Source organism: Venturia canescens, chromosome 6 (assembly GCF_019457755.1).
Source record: "Venturia canescens isolate UGA chromosome 6, ASM1945775v1, whole genome shotgun sequence".
NCBI classification, from domain to species: domain Eukaryota; kingdom Metazoa; phylum Arthropoda; class Insecta; order Hymenoptera; family Ichneumonidae; genus Venturia; species Venturia canescens.
The window spans coordinates 16,698,512-16,717,229 of NC_057426.1; the positions used below are offsets into that span (position 1 = coordinate 16,698,512).

The window sequence follows — 18,718 nt, forward strand, 5'->3', positions numbered from 1 at the left end:
CATTCGGGCCACACGCGCGGGGTGGTTAGCGTAAAGCTTCGGTCTATGCACTCATCGGACATTGTCTCAATAAAAGCTCACATTTTGTCAAAGTTAATGCCTACTCTCCCTTCATTTACACCTCCTAACATCTCACTTTCTCATCTGCAAGGTCTTCCACTTGCAGACCCGGAATTTCTCTCACCAGGGTCCATCGATTTAATTCTCGGGGCTGACATCTATGGGCAACTCATTCGGGAGCAGATCAAGCGGGGGCCTCACGGCACACCGATTGCACAGAATACGGTTTTCGGGTGGATCGTTCTCGGTCCTATGGACTCTTCTCAACAGTCAGCCGGGTTGGTTCATCACGCTGCAGTGGATCACGGGTATCAGGAGCTTCAGGATCTCCTCACACAGTTTTGGGTACAGGAAGAAGTCTCGGGCTCGGGCGAATCGCACCTCACTCCGGACGAGCAGGAATGTGAGACTCATTTCTTGACGACACACAAACGGGACTCAGACGGGCGGTACGTCGTCAGATTGCCGGTTAAATCCGCATCGGGGACATTGGGCGGGTCTTTTCACACAGCTTCTTCCTGTCTCCATCGACTACAATGCAAACTCAATCGGGATTCAAGCTACAAGGGCCTCTACGACACGTTTCTCGGGGAATACGAATCATTGGGGCACATGACTCGAGTCTCGGGCAATCACGCCCCTCTCGGGCCTATTTACTACTTGCCGCACCACGGGGTGCTCACCACAAAGTTACGTGTTGTATTCAACGGGTCGTGCAATACAGATTCGGGAATTTCGCTTAACGACATTCTGCACACGGGCGCGAAACTGCAGCGGGATATTTCGGACGTTCTCTTGTGGGTCAGACGACACCGTTTCGTCTTCGCGACCGACATCGTTAAGATGTTCCGGCAAATTCGGGTTCACGAAAGTGATTGGGACTTACAACGCATCTTATGGGTGGACGAGGGCGGGCGGGTCGTTCCATTCCATCTCACCACGGTCACTTACGGTACTCGGTCAGCACCATTTCTCGCGGGACGGGCCCTGGATCAACGGTTACAGACGAGGGCGGGAAATATCCCGAAGCTGTCGCCCCTCTTACAAAGGGGCGATATGTGGACGATATTTACGGCGGTGCTGACCAGCTCGCAGATCTCATCACGCAAGCAGAGAAACTCATCGGGATTTGTACAGCGGGCTGCTTTCCTCTGGTCAAGTGGCAGAGCAATCATCCGGAGCTTCTCACGGCAGTCGGGGCGACCTCCTCAACGGAAAACGCTCGGGTATTTGAAGAATGTGAGACAAAAGTCCTTGGTCTCGCATGGCTTCCTCACACGGACGTGTTCAAATTCACGGTTCACAAGTACACAGCCGGGGACGGGATCACGAAACGCATCATTCTCTCGGAGATCGCACAATTATACGATCCATTGGGTTTTCTCTCACCGGTAACCATTCGGGCCAAAGTTCTCTTACAAAGGCTTTGGTTAGAAAAGTTAAATTGGGATGACCTCGTGTCAACGGAAGTTCGCAACTCCTGGGTCGCGTTTCGGCAGGAACTATCGCATATCGGGACGGTTTCGGTACCGTGGTGGCTCAACATCGCGACGGGTACATCGGTCGAACTACACGGGTTTTCGGATGCATCTCAACTAGCAATGGGCGCAGCTGTGTACGTTCGGGTTTCGGGCGCGGGTAATCAAACCACGGTCTCACTAGTCTGCGCTAAGACTAAGGTCGCACCGATCAAACGGCTCACAATTCCTCGGTTGGAGCTCGCAGCAGCGGTGCTGCTTGCTAAACTCACACACCACGTGCAAAACGTGCTGGGCCTTGATGACTCACGGGTATACCTATGGACGGACTCAATGGTAACGCTCACTTGGGTCACTTCTCATCCTTCACGGTGGAAGGATTTTGTTCGGAATCGGGTATCACTGGCACAGGAGCTCGTGCCACGGGCCCAATGGAGATTCACACCGGGTCGGGACAATCCAGCGGATTGCGCATCACGGGGGCTAACCATCTCACAACTCGCGCGACATTCATGATGGTGGGACGGGCCTCACTGGTTAGCAAAAGACTCATTCCATTGGCCAACTCAACGCATCGGGACGGGGGACGCAGCGGCGCTCGAAGAGCGGCCAGGTCTTACACTCTCACTCGCAACATCACCCTCACCGGTTTACGATCTCATCTTGAAATACTCATCTCTCACACGGTTGTTGCGAATCACCTCATGGCTCTTCAAGGTGATTACAAACCTGAAAAGAGCGGGCGACGGTACATCGGGTTCAGCCAACATCACACCGGGAGACCTGGAGAACTCACGGCTTTATTGGGTGAAAGCCATTCAGGGAGCATACTTCACTTCAGAGCTTAAAACACTCACATTGGGCTACACTCTCCCGAAATCGCATCCGATCACGCGATTAACGGGCTTCATAGATCATCAAGGCATTCTCAGGGTGGGAGGACGGCTGAAGCACTCAGCCTTACAACCTAATTGCAAGCACTCAGTCATTCTCCCTCGGGACTCACCACTTACGGCACTTCTCATCGCTGATGCCCACGAGCGCACTCTCCACGGCGGGACTCAACTCACTTTGGCTTATCTATGGCAGAGCTGCTGGATCATCGGCGGGCGTGGGCCAGTACGCTCATACATTTTGCGTTGCGTGCGGTGCGCGCGCTTCCGGGCGCTCAAGGCACAGCAACTAATGGGTCAGTTGCCAATCTCACGGGTTACGCCGGCAAGGCCGTTTCTCTTCTCGGGGGTCGACTACGCGGGGCCAGTTTCACTCAAAAGCTGGCGCGGGCGTGGGAGCAAATGTCACAAAGGCTGGTTGTGCATTTTCGTTTGTTTCGCTACCTCCGCTATGCACCTTGAAGTTGTTACAGATTTAACCACGGACGGGTTCCTCGCAGCACTCAGACGGTTCACGGGCAGACGCGGGATTCCGCACACGATCCAAAGTGATTGCGGAACCAACTTTCAGGGTGCAGCAGCGGAGCTACGACAATTATTCAAAACGGGTACACGGGAATCCGAACTCATTCAGCACACTGGGGCAACTGACGGGATTAAATGGGTGTTCAACCCACCGGGAAACCTCATATGGGCGGAAAATGGGAGGCCGCAGTAAAATCGGTCAAGTATCATCTCCGGCGGACGATTGGGGATGCCAGTCTCACGTTTGAAGAATTTACGACTCTTCTCACACAAATTGAGGGCATACTCAACTCGCGGCCGTTGGAGCCTCCGTCGGATGAGCCGGATGATTATTCGGTTCTCACCCCTGGGCATTTTCTCATCGGGGACACACTCACCTCCATTCCTGAGCCCTCATTACGGGATGTGCCTCAAGGTCGCCTCACACGGTGGCAATGGCTCCAGGAACGGGTTCAATACTACTGGGAGCACTGGTCATCGGGATACCTGCAACGGCAGCAGGCTATATCAAAATGGCATCATCCGAGTCACGACATCCGGGTCGGGTCTATGGTTCTACTCATGAACGAAAACACGTCACCCACAAAGTGGCCACGGGCACGGGTCACACAACTACATCCGGGAAAGGACGGGCTCACACGGGTGGTTACACTCAAAACGGCGACGACCACACTCACACGGCCTATCACCAAACTGGCACTCTTGCCAGTGCCTCAACCGGGATCAATCGACAGCACTGCTGCCGATGGCGGGCGGAATGTTCAGGATTGAGCGAGGCCTCGACGGTAGCGCGAGAGAATTCGGGCCGGGCTCTCGCGCTCCGCCGCTGGCGTCGCCAGTTCGCGGGTTCGGACATTTTGGGCGCGTGCAATCAGAGCAGCCGGGTGCTCGTTTCACGCGCTCACGGGGGGCGTCGCCACCTCCTGGGCAGTAATTAGCACGGGACCGGGGAAGCACACCGCGCATGTGCGCGGGGCTTCATCATCGATCTCCATGATTGATGCCTCAGTCTTGATCCGGTCGCTGAAGCGTGCAATACGGCTAATCACTGCATCTCACCTTCTCACCAGTTTTCGGTATCAAATTCGGGTTCTCTTATTCATTTTCGGTTCAAATCATTACACGGACTCTGCGCATTTAACGGAACATTCTCTCGGACTCATTTTAACGGTATATCTCTAAAAGTCATCGGGTTCTTTCTCACGAGCACGCTTCGGTCGTCCATCTTGTTCGTCTCGCACGTGCTCGACGAACACCGGGTCCACTCGCCATTTTCATCATCGGGCTTAATCGCACTAATTGTCGGGCAAATACTGTACTTTAACATAGAACAGCGGAACAATAAATTCCTCACTATTTTTCTCGCACCACCGGCGTACTTATTATTCGTTTACCACCTACACCAGACTCCTTGCAAAAACAGACTCCATATAATATAAATAGATTAATCAACTTCATCTTTTATTTTCGTTTCATTTTGACAAGAGCGATTCGAAGGAAAATTATTTTCTCGGGAATTCCTGTTACTTAATATTAACTGTGACGTTGTGGCAGAGCCGCAACGCCCCGCGTCGTGGTGGAATCCACCACACCGCTCACTCACTTTTGAAGCGTCAAAAATCGCTATATTTTTCTGGCATTTTCAACTAATTGCGCATCACACCATATTCTTATGTTATTTTAATCAGTCATTTTTCTGTATCGCCATTATTATTAGCCATAAGTTCTTCGGCCGTCTTGGCACTCGCTCGCAATTGTCTACTCGTGAAATTCACCGACTACGATCCCCCTTTCCCCCTGAACGAGAGCCCCCGTCGAACCCTGCCCCGAGCAATTCCCTCCCACTTGTAAAAAGCCCTTCCCCGAATCCCGAGAGGCTGAAACATCGGATAAAGGCTAGTAGAACCGAGTCATGGGACCGATCAATATCATCGAACGTCATCTCGAGAAGGAATTGTCTCCAACTCAAGAAAATCATCGTACGAGTTCCCTGGCGTCGAGGTTCCGAGCAAGAGCCGAGTTAACTCCGGCCGGTACGCATCAGCCCCGCTGTTATCACGAATTAGTGAACCGAAAATTCGCGCCCAAGGCCGAGCTTCGTCCAGGCGGCTCCATCGATCGAGCCGGCTGATAACAGCGCCGCGCCGTCAAGCAATCAATCGCCAATCGATAGCCCTCGTCGTTAGCCCTTTTCCTTCCTCACCCTCCCTCGTCCCCTAGTCGCTACTCCTGCGCGAGATAGAAAAGTCCGATTGGATGATCATCGGCGCGCGCAAGGATCAATAATCAATAATTTATGCGCAACGAGGAAGAACGACGAGCGAGCACGGAGATCACTCACTTCCATCACGACTCCGGCGTGCGTACCACGGCCCAGTTCCCAGTACTTTCAATCTGACTTGTAGTTTTGTTTCGTTCGACCCCAGTTATTTTGTCCCAACGACCACCGGCTTGATCCTTGGAGACCATAGCGGCAATCTTGAGCCCGAAAAACCGTATGACGCATAATCTCAGCGCCAAGTAAGTCGTTTTCACTCTCTTGACTCTGCGACGAAGACACGTGGTTGTTTCGCCATCTTCGTCGTAGATCGCGTCTCGATTTCGCCGGTCACGTTTTCATGGTCGAATTTTCCCCGAGCCCTTCTGGCTCGTGATCGACTCTCCCTTGGTTGTGATTTATCTTGGAGATTATTCTTTTTGCGTTAAATGCGAGTGAGTGCTGTGGTGCTAGTATTAAGCCCCTTTTTAGCGTGATCTACCCCCCCCCCCCCCGCTCCTAGCCCACCGGCTTTGTCGTCGAGTCGCGCATCGTATTTCGCCGAACCATTATTGTAATTGTTTCTTTTTATCGTTTGCAACCTCACGGGTATATGTAAGACGCCTGAGCGACAGGTGCCCATCGACCCGAAGATATTGAGTCTCAAAAGCATTGAGCCATTTTCCACCGTTTTCTTTCTCTTTCTCCGAGCTAGCCCCGTTCTGTACATTTCCCCCCGCATTAGCCGTAGTAGTTGAGTCCTCTGTTGTTAACATTCGAGATCCGAAGAGATCGACCTGATTTATTTTTGTTACTTTTTTGTAAAAAACTAACTGGCGCCCAAATTGGTGAAATAAAGCCTATTTTGTGTTATCATTTTTTTTCTACTAAATACTGATTCCTTATTTATTTCATTTTTATTCCCCTTTTATTTTTAACCATTTCAGCCAGCAGTGACGAAAAACCCGGTCACATAACACATGCATTAACTTCGTTTTTGATTTGTTTTGCAAATTTCTCAGACTACAGATTCTCTCATAGAGTCATTTGAGACCCGAGTAATGAAGAATAGAGTCTGGCTAGAACTAATAATAGAACATATTCACTCAGAGAGTTTACAAAACGCAGTGATAATTAAGAATACAGTTATGTCAAAGTAGATAAATTACCTATAGAGTTATTTACAAAGAGAGATACAGAATAGAGAAGTACACTGAGAATTAAATAGCAGATGTTCTTGTCCGAGTACTTGATATTATTAATCGAACAAAATAATTGCTCATAAGAACAGAATCTGTATTCGGTACGATAACGCTGAGCACTGAAACAAACGTATATTAGACCCATGTATTAAAAGGTCGTGACCGTCGTTTCAAATGATTTTCTATATTCGCATTGTCAATAAATAAATTTAAAAAAATGTTTAACTGTGTAAAAATATGAGATCTATTGTAACATATATAGTGAATGGATTATTTTAACCAAATTTTTAACCAGATTCTGCCATACAATTTCGTTTTTTTATGATTGATTTTTTATTGAATGAATAGTGATGGCCCGGACAAGTACTTTTAACACATATTTAAACATAATTTGTATCGATCCAATCGACGTCGAATTTTGTGAATAATACCAGAGGATCCTGAAAGTCTGAGAAGAATCGATTTTCTTATAAGTCTCTGCCACCATAGAGTAACAAATGACTAGCTTTCATGTGATTTTTTTGGATTTAAAAGCTTCTTAGAACAATTTAATAATGTCAAAATTTGGAGTTACTAATAAAATACTTGTCCACCGATTGATATCATAAATTTTAGTGCTGCACGTAATTCAAGTGGTAACTTTTTTCAATTCATTAGAAAATACTTGGCCTCGAATTGATATAATAAATTTTAATGTTGCACGTAAATTAGATGGAATTTTTTTGAATTGATTTAGCTGTTCGAATCAAATAAAAAGAATCAGGCATCGTTTTTTAAGTTTTTTTTATGGATGGAATTATCAGCAAACACGACACCATCAATGTACTTGTCCCATCCTTTTTTTCCCCAGGGGAAGTTTATGGTTTGATATCACGTCTTTTTTTCTCGAAAGTTCCTTATTTACATTTTGATGACTATATAATTTTAATTTAAATTTCTATGAATTATTTACGATTTACTGCTTATAACGTTGATTTCCACGAAAAAAGACCTATTTTTTGTCAAAATTGTACTGGAAATATTTCGTCACGGGTCTATCCTTGGACTTTGGCGATTTTTTTCTTTGTACACTAATAAGTTTTGTCAATTAGGAACCCAAGAGCATGGTGGAAAGCGGGTTGGAGGCCGAGATATGATTTTGGCTTGTAACATCTGATTCGTCAAAAAAAGACCGCACAATCAGTATACTAGTGAAGAATATTATACACAAATGCTGTAGGATTGTAATATATTTGATATTTTCTTACGGTTCGAAATCATTTTCGTTGTGTGAATTAAAAAGTTTTGTTTACATTTTTTGTGGTATAATGCGAAAACGGGCGACCATCAATGTAGTTGTCCAATTTTTTTTTCTCCGACAGAGGATTTTTACGGCTTGATATCAAATCTTTTTTTTTGTGGTATAGTTCTAAACGACAAAAAATATTCTTAAATAAGATTTTCTAAAGTTCTCCAATGTTTCTATTGTGATATTTAAAAATAATTTCTCCAATTATTTTCTTCAAGTTTTGTACAATTTATAACAGTTTGATATTCTTCGAATGTTTGAAGTGATACCCTCAATTTTTTAACCATTTCGAACGGTGTCCATTATTTTGTGGGATGAAAATCATTCTCTATAAGGTTTTTCAATATTTTGTATCATTGTGGAATTTTCCCCCGTCATTTATAAATTTTGTTTTTAATAGTTTTGATAAAATCATTGTGAATAAAGAAAATATGAAGATTTTTCAATGAAACGAATTTTTCGATTGATTTTCCTTAAAATTTGACAGAAGGAGAAAGAAAAAAATGTATATAATGTTCACCAAGTCCACCAGAATTCGCAATTTTCACATATGTCTATTGAATTCTAATGCTAGCAATTTTTATTTCATTAAAAAACGTGTTTCCAAGGACTTTTTAAAGCAATCTTTTCCAGTCGTATTATCATACTCAGAAATAGAAAGTTGACGGACCCACGTCGATGCACAAAATTTTTAAACGCTGCATGTAGCCACCAAGGTTCAACCGGACAAAAGATAAACTATGAAGTGCGTTAAGACCAATAGAATTGCTTATTTATTAATATGTCCATTGGATTTTGAAAACATAACTCCTTATGCCATTCATAAACAGGCCATTGTTGAATTTTTGTAACATTCATCATAATTTTTTATTATTGATTATTATTTATAATCCATATCCAAATCCTATAATTCATGCATAATTTTAATTATTTGTAGATATCCATATTCCATAATCAAAAATAGGAAGTACTAATATCTGGCATGCATGTCAATACACAGAATTTTCCAAGTTTGCAAGTATCCGCTGCGATTTATTCATCTAAATTTTGATACAGACAGAAAAAATTACCACCGATTCATAAAATTTATTATGCCAAAACTAAAAGGAAAAAAGTCAGTACACTTAAAAGTGAGCAGAACTCATAATTGTTTCATTTATCTTCGTTCATATATTACAGTTGGAACCAAAAAGTGAAAAGATTGGCACACCTACCGCTTCGCAGGAATAGAAGTTCATAGGTATTCGCTGCATACCAGTAATACAAACTTTGGTGCTATGGGGCTAAAAACTTCAAAATTACCTGAACCACATTTTTGAAACTTATTATGGCATATTCAAGAAATAAAGTGACAGATACGCTGCATGCTGAAGTAAATCAAATAGTGTAATTCAGTATGTCTCCATGGTTATACACAGACAAAATATTTGATCACATCCAAAAATGATTACGCGTAGGACTCACACACATGAATTTTTCAATCCATAAAGCCAATCGTAAACATGGTCTGGAAATACTCAATATACATGTCGCTTCATCGTGTTGTCAAACTTAAGAGGTGTTCATTGCATTTCAAAGATACAAATTTTGATATCACGAAAAATAAGCAACCAATGACTCATTGAAATAAATTTCCAAATTCATCGTGCAACAATTCAAGTGAATATCTATGCATTTACATGGCCCAAAGATTTTTTAAAACTTGGGTTTATAAACAAGCAATCATGAAAACTTTTTGTTATGAATTTTCCAATTTATTGAACTCAATATATGAGGAAATAGAAATACGAATGTCACTCGAATTGTCTAGAGAATGAATAGTAATTGGTATGGATATACTGTAAGCTAAGGAGAGATGGGAAAAAGGGCCCGGTGAACACAGCCAAACGAAATGAAAAAAAAATATGACAACAATACATTGAATTAGACAGTTTTTCTTCACCAAAGTTTTTCAAAATTTATTTGCATTCAGACAACCACGCATATTTTTTCTATAATGTAATAACACAACATAAAATTTCTGTTTGGAAAGAACATTTGAGAGGTTACAATTAGCGAAAGTTTTTTTTTTTCACATAACTCCCGTTGAAAATTTTTAAAGAACCAAAACCAGGATTGCAATAAAATTATGTCATAAATAAACGTAAAATCAAAGAATTAGTAGAAGAAGAAATTTCCCAATACTAATATATGTCCTATATAACAAATACTCGCGAACCGATTGCGATGAGGGTAAACTAACCCACATGGTTTTCACAAAACTTACATAACATTTTTTTTTTATAGTCATATAAGAATTTTAAATCGAATTCATACAGCTCGCACTGTTTCTCCGAAATTTTATCATTTAGATCGCTGTTGCTATTAATTTGCTCATGCCATCAAAAACTGACAGATGGTTGAACAATATATCACGCCAAAGTCACTATATGTCTGGTTTTCGTAATACACTGCATGTATGACACCACATACTACTATTTTTAATAAAATAAATATATATTGAACACTTTATTAAATGAAAATTTTTTTTTTTTCACCCCGCACTTCGTAATGTCGAAAATCCGCTTGTTATAACATTAAAAACTGACGGTTGACTGATGGCATTGTATATACAGCTATATATTCATAAACTTTATTCCGCTGGAACGGTACAGCGAGTGTCCTGACCAATCATAACTCATTATTTCTGTAGCCGGGATCCCGGGACCCGAGCTTCCATAGAAATGGGTTATAGCTGGCATCAAGAGGCCTTTGATGGTGTTCTGTACAGACACGGTAAATCCATAAATGTGTTAGTAACTTTTGCATAATCTTGAGCCTGTGCAAAGTTTTTTCTCAGCATTTACGCTACCGATCGTGTTTGTTTCGTGCTCATTCGAAAGGGATTTTGAAAATTAGTCTCCAAACCAATTTTTGATTTATAAAACATCTCCTGAGCTCTGCAATTTTAGAAAATGATATGCCAGTTTTACCCCCACCACCGCGAATCGTTTTATTCAGAGAAAGTATACTCGGCGAGCCTCGGGCCAGCAGACGACAGGGCTGTCAATGTACTTGTCCCGAGACTCTACCGAGTCTCTTGATACGGCCATTCTTTCATGCCCATACGCATTTTAATTTATCCACGCGTCACTTCCACTCATTTGTCCGGACACTCATTTTTTTACCAAATGGTCAGATGATTGGATGAAGTACACAAGTACTGAAATGGATGAACAAAGAAGTAAGCTGTGTAAACATTGATTTGAGAAAAGAAAACGCGTTGAATACGAAACATTTGGAGTAATGAATTTATCAGTCGAACTAGTCAAGAATAGATATTTTTCTTTGTGTACACAGCGCGGGATCTCACGTCGTACTACTCAATAAAATAGTTGGATGGAAAAGGGATGGCAAATTAAAAAACAATTACATGAGAGGATCATCAAGTTTTCTTCAAATATATGGACGGATGAGGCATTCCTTCGCCGAGCTTCCGATTGAAAACCATGCACGCCAAGCTTGTGTGTAATGTTGAAAATGAATTTGTGCAGTACATCGTATAGATACAATACATGCACTTGTACGCGTAAACTGTTTTAAGTGTATAACCCGAGTTAGCATAAAAACAGATGATAATCTCTTAATAATTGCAGAATCATTCGAGAAACCTTTGTTGCTCTGTGACGTTTGCTGGAAAATTTTTATGAATGAGTGAGGGATTAGGGCTAAAAGTGTACACGAATGAATTCCACAAGAACCTTAATTCATTCACTGTACTTGGCTACGTTAGAAAATGATCTCATTTTTTTTTATTTCCAAAATTCAGAATTCCTACAGGAAACGTAATCCATTCACTGTATATGTTACAATAGATCTCATATTTTTTCACAGTTAAACATTTTTTTAAATATATTTATTGACAATGCGAATATAGAAAATCATTTAAAACGACGGTCACGACCTTTTAATACTTGGCGTGCCTTTTTTACTTTTGGAAGTTTTAATATTTACTGATTTCACTTCTTTTTGCGAGGCGTGACAACTATATAGGAATCGTATTTCATTCACTGTATTTGTCAATTTCATTTTTTTTTTATATTTTGAAGTTTTTTATTGATAATGCAAATATAGAAAATTATTGGAAACTACGGTCGCGACCTTTTAATAATTGGCGTTCTTTTTTTACTTTGTCAATTATTTTTTTTCTGATTTAGCTTATTTTTTAGAGGCGTGACAATATTTACTTAAGAAAAAAAATACATTCCTCGTCTTCGACGAAAATTTTTAAAACGATTTGTTTCAAGTTGAGTGCTCTTCTCTATGTGACAAAAGCAATCGACACAGCCAATTTTTCTATGTAGACGGACGAAAACTGTGCGGTTATGTTCATGTGAGTTGAAACCTTTTACAAGCAATAATGGTGACGATTTTGATTATCCATTCAGAAAATCGAATTTTCCATTGAAAGATTGGGAAATTCCTATGCAATGGGATGATATTTTTATTTTCTATTCCTTTTTTTGAAAAGCTCCACTTGTTTACTTGGAATAATGTATTTTGAAACTATCTTCTTCTCATTCATGGATTCCATGTTGACATGGATACTGTCAATGGCTTGCAATGTCCAAGGAGATGTTTCCATGGTATTCAATGTCTAAGACCACAGCTTTATGGTTATTGGTGTCCAGTGATATTTTTTCATGGTCTTTTGTAACGTCTGAACCTGCCTCGTCAATGTAAACTATTAAATCGCAGATCTAGATATCGATAACTATGAGGAAATATATCGAAAACCATTGCACCGTTTACCTAAATATCGGGAAATATAAAATTGTCGAATATATATTGAAAAATACGAAGGCATCCACCTAGACATCGAAAACCCTATAGTCGCTAAACTAGACATCGAAAACTATAGAGCCGACGACCTAGATATCGAAAACCGTAGAAAAACTCACCACACTATCGGAAACTATGGAGCCGTTGACTTTCATATCGGGAACCATGGACAAACTCACCTCAACATCGGAAACTATGGAGCTATCGACCGGGATAGTGAAAACTATGAAGTCGTCAACCTAGTCCACGAAAACAATGGGAAAACATACCTGGACATTGAAAACTACGGAGCCGTTGATCTAGACCTCGAAAAACATGAAAAAACATACCAGGACGACGAAAGCCATAGAGAAATATACCTAGCCACTGAAAACCATGGAGCTGTCGACGTAGACATCGAAAACAATGGAGCCGTCGACCTAGACCATGAAAACCATGGAGAACCATAACCAAACATCGAAAACTATGGAATTGTTGACCTAGCATCAAAAGCCATAACGGAATATACCTGGACCACGAAAACCATGAAGGAACATACCTAGAAGAAAACTATGAAGAAATATACCTGGACATCCGAAACATTGGAGGAATATACCTAGACATTGAAAATTATGTAGACACATACCTAGACATCGAAAAGTATGGAGTCATCGACGTAGATCACGGAAATGATGAAGAAATATACCTAGAGAACAAAAACTATGACCTACTCAGACCTAGCCATCGAAAACTATGGAACCATCAACTTAGACCACGAAAACCATAGAGAAACATACCCAGACATCGATAACTATGGAGCCGTCGACCTCGCCCACGAAAACCATTTAAAAAAACGAAAACCATGGAGGGACATATCTAGACATTAAAAATCATGGAATAATACACCTGGACATAGAAAACTATGTAGAAACATACTTAGACGACGAAAGCCAAGGAGAAGTATACCTAGCAAATGAAAAGTATGGAGCTGTCCACGTAGACATCGAAAACCATGGAGGAATCTACCTAGACCACGAAAACAATGGAGAAACATATCCAGCCATCGAAAACCATGGAGAAACATATCCAGCCATCGAAAACCATGGAGGAATATACCTGAACCACGAAAACCAGGATGAAACATGCCTAGACATTGAAAACCATGGAGGAATATACCTGGACGACAAAAAACATGGAGGAATATACCTGGACCACGAAAACCATGAAGAAACATGCCTAGACATTGAAAAACATGGAGGAATATACCTAGACATCGAAGCCCATGGAGGAATTATCCTAGACCACGAAAACCCGAGAGAAACATACTTGGACATCGAAAACTGTGGAGCCGTCGAACTCGACCGCGAAAACCATGATAAAACAAGCCTAGACATTGAAAACCATGGAGGAATATACCTAGACATCGAACCCCATGGAGGAATTATCCTCGACCACGAAAACCCGAGAGAAACATACCTGGACATCGAAAACCATGATGAAACATGCCTAGACATTGAAAACCATGGAGGAATATACCTGGACGACGAAAAACATGGAGGAATATACCTGGGCGACGAAAACCATGAAGGAACATGGTTTTCGTGGTCCTTCATACTTGGTCATTGAAAACTGTGGAGCCGTCGACCTCGACTGCGAAAATCATGAAGAAACTTACCTAGAACACGAAAACCATGGAAGAATCTACCTAGACCACGAAAACCGTGGAGAAACATATCCAAACATTGAAAACCATGGAGGAATATACCTGGACCACGAAAACCATGTAGGAACATATCCAGATATCGAAACCCATGAAGGAATATACCTAGACATCAAAACCCATGGAGGAATTATCCTCGACCACGAAAACCCGAGAGAAACATACCTGGGCATCGAAAACTGTGGAGCCGTCGACCTCGACTGCGAAAACCATGAAGAAACATACCCAGACCACGAAAACCATGGAGGAATCTACCTACACCGAGACAACCATGGAGGAATATACCTGGATGACGAAAACCATGAAGGAACATGCCTAGACATTGAAAACCATGAAGAAACGTACCTAGACCACGAAAACCATGGAGGATTGTACCTAGACCACGAAAACCATGGAGAAACATATCCATACATCGAAAACCATGGAGGAATATACCTGGACCACGAAAACCATGAAGGAATATACCTAGACATCAAAACCCATGGAGAAATTATCCGAGACCACGAAAATCATGGAGAAATTATCCGAGACCACGAAAATCATGGAGAAACATACCTAGACATCGAAAACTGTGGAACCGTCGACCTCGACCGCGAAAACCATGAAGAGACATACTTAGACCACGAAAACCATGGAGAAATATATCTTAGACATCAAGAACTATGGAGAAATACACCTGGACATTAAAAACTATTGAGAAATACACCTGCACATCAGAAACCATAGAGGAATATACCTAGACATCGAAACCCATAGAGGAATTATCCGAGACCACGAAAACCATGGAGAAACATACCTGGACATCGAATCCTGTGGAGCCGTCGACCCAGACCTCGAAAACCATGAAAAAATATACCTAGACGACGAAAGCCATGGAGGAATATATCTGGACATAAAAAACTATGGGGTCGTCCACCTAGAAATTGAAAATCGCGATAGAATGTACCTAAACCTAGTCCTCCAAAACCCATGAGCTATCGTCCTAGACATCCTCGAAAAATCCAGCGGCGTCGACCAGAATTTTATATTTTTTATTTCATTATTTATTATTCAATGTTATTCGTACTATTTAATTTTTTTATTTTATTATATTAATATCATTTTATCAAGAGACTCGGTAGAGTCTCGGGACAAGTACATTGACAGCCCTGTCGTCTGCTGGCCTAAGGCTCTCGCCGAGTATACTTTCTCTGAATAAAACGATTCGCGATAGTGGGGGTAAAACTGGCATGTCATTTTTTAAAATTGCAGAGCTCCGGAGATGTCTTATAAATCAAAAATTGGTTTGGAGACTAATTTTCAAAATCCCTTTCGAATAAGCACGAAACCAACACGATCAGTAGCGTAAATGCTGAGAAAAAACTTTGCACAGGCTCAAGATTATGCAAAAGTTACTAACACATTTATTTACCGTGTCTGTACAGAACACCATCAAAGGCCTCTTGATGTCAGCTATAACCCATTTCTATGGAAGCTCGGGTCCCGGGATCCCGGCTACGGAAATAATGAGTTGTGATTGGTCAGGACACTCGCTGTACCGTTCCAGCGGAATAAAGTTTATGAATATATACCTATATATACAATGGCATCAGTCAGCCGTCAGTTTTTGATGTTATAACAAACGGATTTTCGACATTACGAAGTGCGGGGTGAAAAAAAAAATGTTTCATTTAATAAAGTGTTCAATATCTATTTATTTTATTAAAAATAGTAGTATGTGGTGTCATACATGCAGTGTACCTAGAGTTGCGGTAGCGACTCGAGACAAGTACATTTACAAATCTATAGTAAGATGAAGACGAGTCGCTACTAGAGTCTTTACCGCAAGCAGAGTCGTTTCGAACGGTTTTCGAAAATTGTTTCACCGATATTTAATAAATTACAGTGTTTTCAAAGATCTTATTAGTTAACGTATTTTTTATTTTTTTTTCTCTTTCGATCGTGACTAATTAAAACTCTGTAGCTTAACGCATCTAAGAAATATATCAATTTCAATTTTCAATATCGTCGAAAAAAGGTGGCATTTTTCGCACACATTTTCTGATGTTCAGCAGTTGCTATCTAGTGACACTAGTTGTATCTAGAAATTCTGGTAATATGTGAGACTGTGTTCATTGATGTGACAGCCCATACCAAACTTCATGCATATACAAAACAGTGACAGCTGTGTTTTATATAAAAGGTTATAAAGATCGCGTTTGATTAATACAAAACAGTGACAGCTGTGTTTTATATAAGTTTATAAAGATCGTGTTTGATTAATTGTTTTTGGTTCGTGTTCGTTAGTATGGAGATATATATTTAAGAAAGATCGGGATTTCTTGTTGTGTTTGTTGAGTTAATATTGACGGTTTTGAGGTTATTAGGCATCGAAACTCTTTCAAAAATCACTTCAGAATTTGGAACAGCTATGTAAGTGCGAATATTGAAGAAAAATTTCACTCCCAAAGATTTTGTTTGGACAAAATTTCGAACTGTCCCTAATTTTACTTAATGGAGCAGTCATCAAGGTAAGTTATAAAATAAAATATTTTAGATTAAAAGTTCCTAAGGTGTTTGAGATTCTCTTTTTCCTTAATTGTTGATAACATATTGAAAAGTTGATAATTACACGGACAATTATGTCATAACCAATCAACCCATTGATAAATGAATTTTTTTTGTTTATGGCGATGCAAATTTAAATGCTGTCAAATGTATGATGGTAAAATTGTATTTAATGTGAGATTGATTTTCTCCTTCGAAACAGATTATTAATGCTATCGATAAGAAAATAGTAACCTGTGTCGCAGTTCAACACCTTAGTAAAGTAGATTTAATATTTTTGCAGTCGAGGATTGTGTTTTTCATTAAAAAATACATATCCCTTTTTTGGAGAGTGATCATGGAAGTTTGAAAAAAATTATCTTTCAACTAATGAAGATAAACTTATGAAACCTCTATTCTTTTGAATGTCAGATCCAAAAATTACATTTTTTACATTGTATATTGAAGAGTGCAATTTCGAGAGAGAGATTATACTAATATGTTTATTTGTCTTTTTTTTCAGTTCCATCGACGAGGAGTTGATAATTCTTTCAAAAAGTTTTGGAATCGTTTTTGAGCCGCTTCTTCATTTTCCCGAGCTATTCTTCCTGAACGCTTCCATCGTGGAGGTCTTGACTGTGGTTCACCTGAAAAATGAAGAGTTTAGTTAAGAAAATGGGTCAACCTCACTTCTGATGTCATTGCATTTATCGCAGGACATCCTTCCGAATAGATTATGTGACTCCGATTGTTAGTGGCTCACCGTCGCTTTCATTTCCATTTTTCAATTCAATGATATATATAGAGTTGTGGCAGCGTTTTGCTGCTGAGTATGGAATCAGCCCTACTGGGACAAGCTGCTTTATTTTTTGTTAAGCTATTAAATGCTTCGTTATAGTTGTTTGTATTTTATCACAAAGCTTAAATATAAATATCAGTCGTATCGGTTTTTTGTGAAACTATTAGAGATTCCTCATTATAGTTGTTTGTATATTAACCGCTCAATAATTATCAATCACTTTTTATTAACGCATTTCAATTACATTATTTATACATTATTTAGAAGAATGCCCAACACAACATCAAAAAATGATAGAATCCCCTTTTTTTCTTCGAGAACGATACTCTTGTTTATTGGGTCAAGCTATTTTCAAGCAATCAATTATATGATAACATGACACGATAACAATTACACGATAAATAGTTTTAATTTCAGTCACCTGTGGAGCTGCTTTCTTTAACTGCTGAAGTCCTTTTTTCATCGCCATTCCGCGTTTCGTTATGTTTCCCAGTTTCTGAAATAAAATATGTAAAATCATAAAAGTGAAGTTTTTTAAAATTTTTAGTATTATATTATTAGTTATTATATATTATATTTTATGCACGCCGAAATTGAAAAATTATGGATGTAGTTAGGTTTCGAATATCAGAAGAATTTTTAATATGTTTGATTTTTTCACACTTATTATTATTCTGAAGAGTGTCTTAAATTGTGGTATTAATATCGAATTGTAAATCAATAATCATCACAAGACTCACCCATTTTGGAATTGGCCGAATTTTGTTTTTCAATCACAAAATCTCTTTAGATATGTGCTTTCTTAAAGAGCACAAAAGTTTCAAAGACGAGATTTTCAATGATCAGACTGACCGTAGCGACTGACATACTCGACCACAGTTGATATGCTTTGATAGCATTGTCTCAGATTACCACTTCGGCATTCCAGAGGTATGTATACATACATTGTACACCACCACGGTTTGACGTCAGCAATGCCTTATGGAGATTTTTTTATTCAATTAATAGCTATTCAATTAACTAGCACTTGAAAAATTGTATATATGGCACCAAAATGACTATGATTTAAATGTATTTTCTTTCTTATTAAAAAATGTTACCAATGAAGAGCTTCATTTTTTATGTAAAACATATGTGCAAACATCAATATTTTACAAAATCACTTATTAA

The 18,718-nt window shown here is 40.2% G+C and overlaps 1 protein-coding gene and 1 long non-coding RNA gene across 2 annotated transcripts in view; one reads left to right on the forward strand and one right to left on the reverse strand.

Annotated features, from left to right (window-relative positions):
* LOC122411878 (titin homolog) overlaps positions 1 to 18,718 on the forward strand; it is a 1,333,995-nt gene that overhangs the window by 740,814 nt on the left and 574,463 nt on the right. The window lies entirely within an intron of this gene.
* On the reverse strand, positions 16,996 to 18,393 carry LOC122411894 (uncharacterized). The gene is made up of 3 exons (XR_006261254.1): positions 18,289 to 18,393; positions 17,970 to 18,044; positions 16,996 to 17,396 (listed from the first exon to the last, which is right to left on the reverse strand). It is a non-coding gene; the product is annotated as an uncharacterized lncRNA (long non-coding RNA).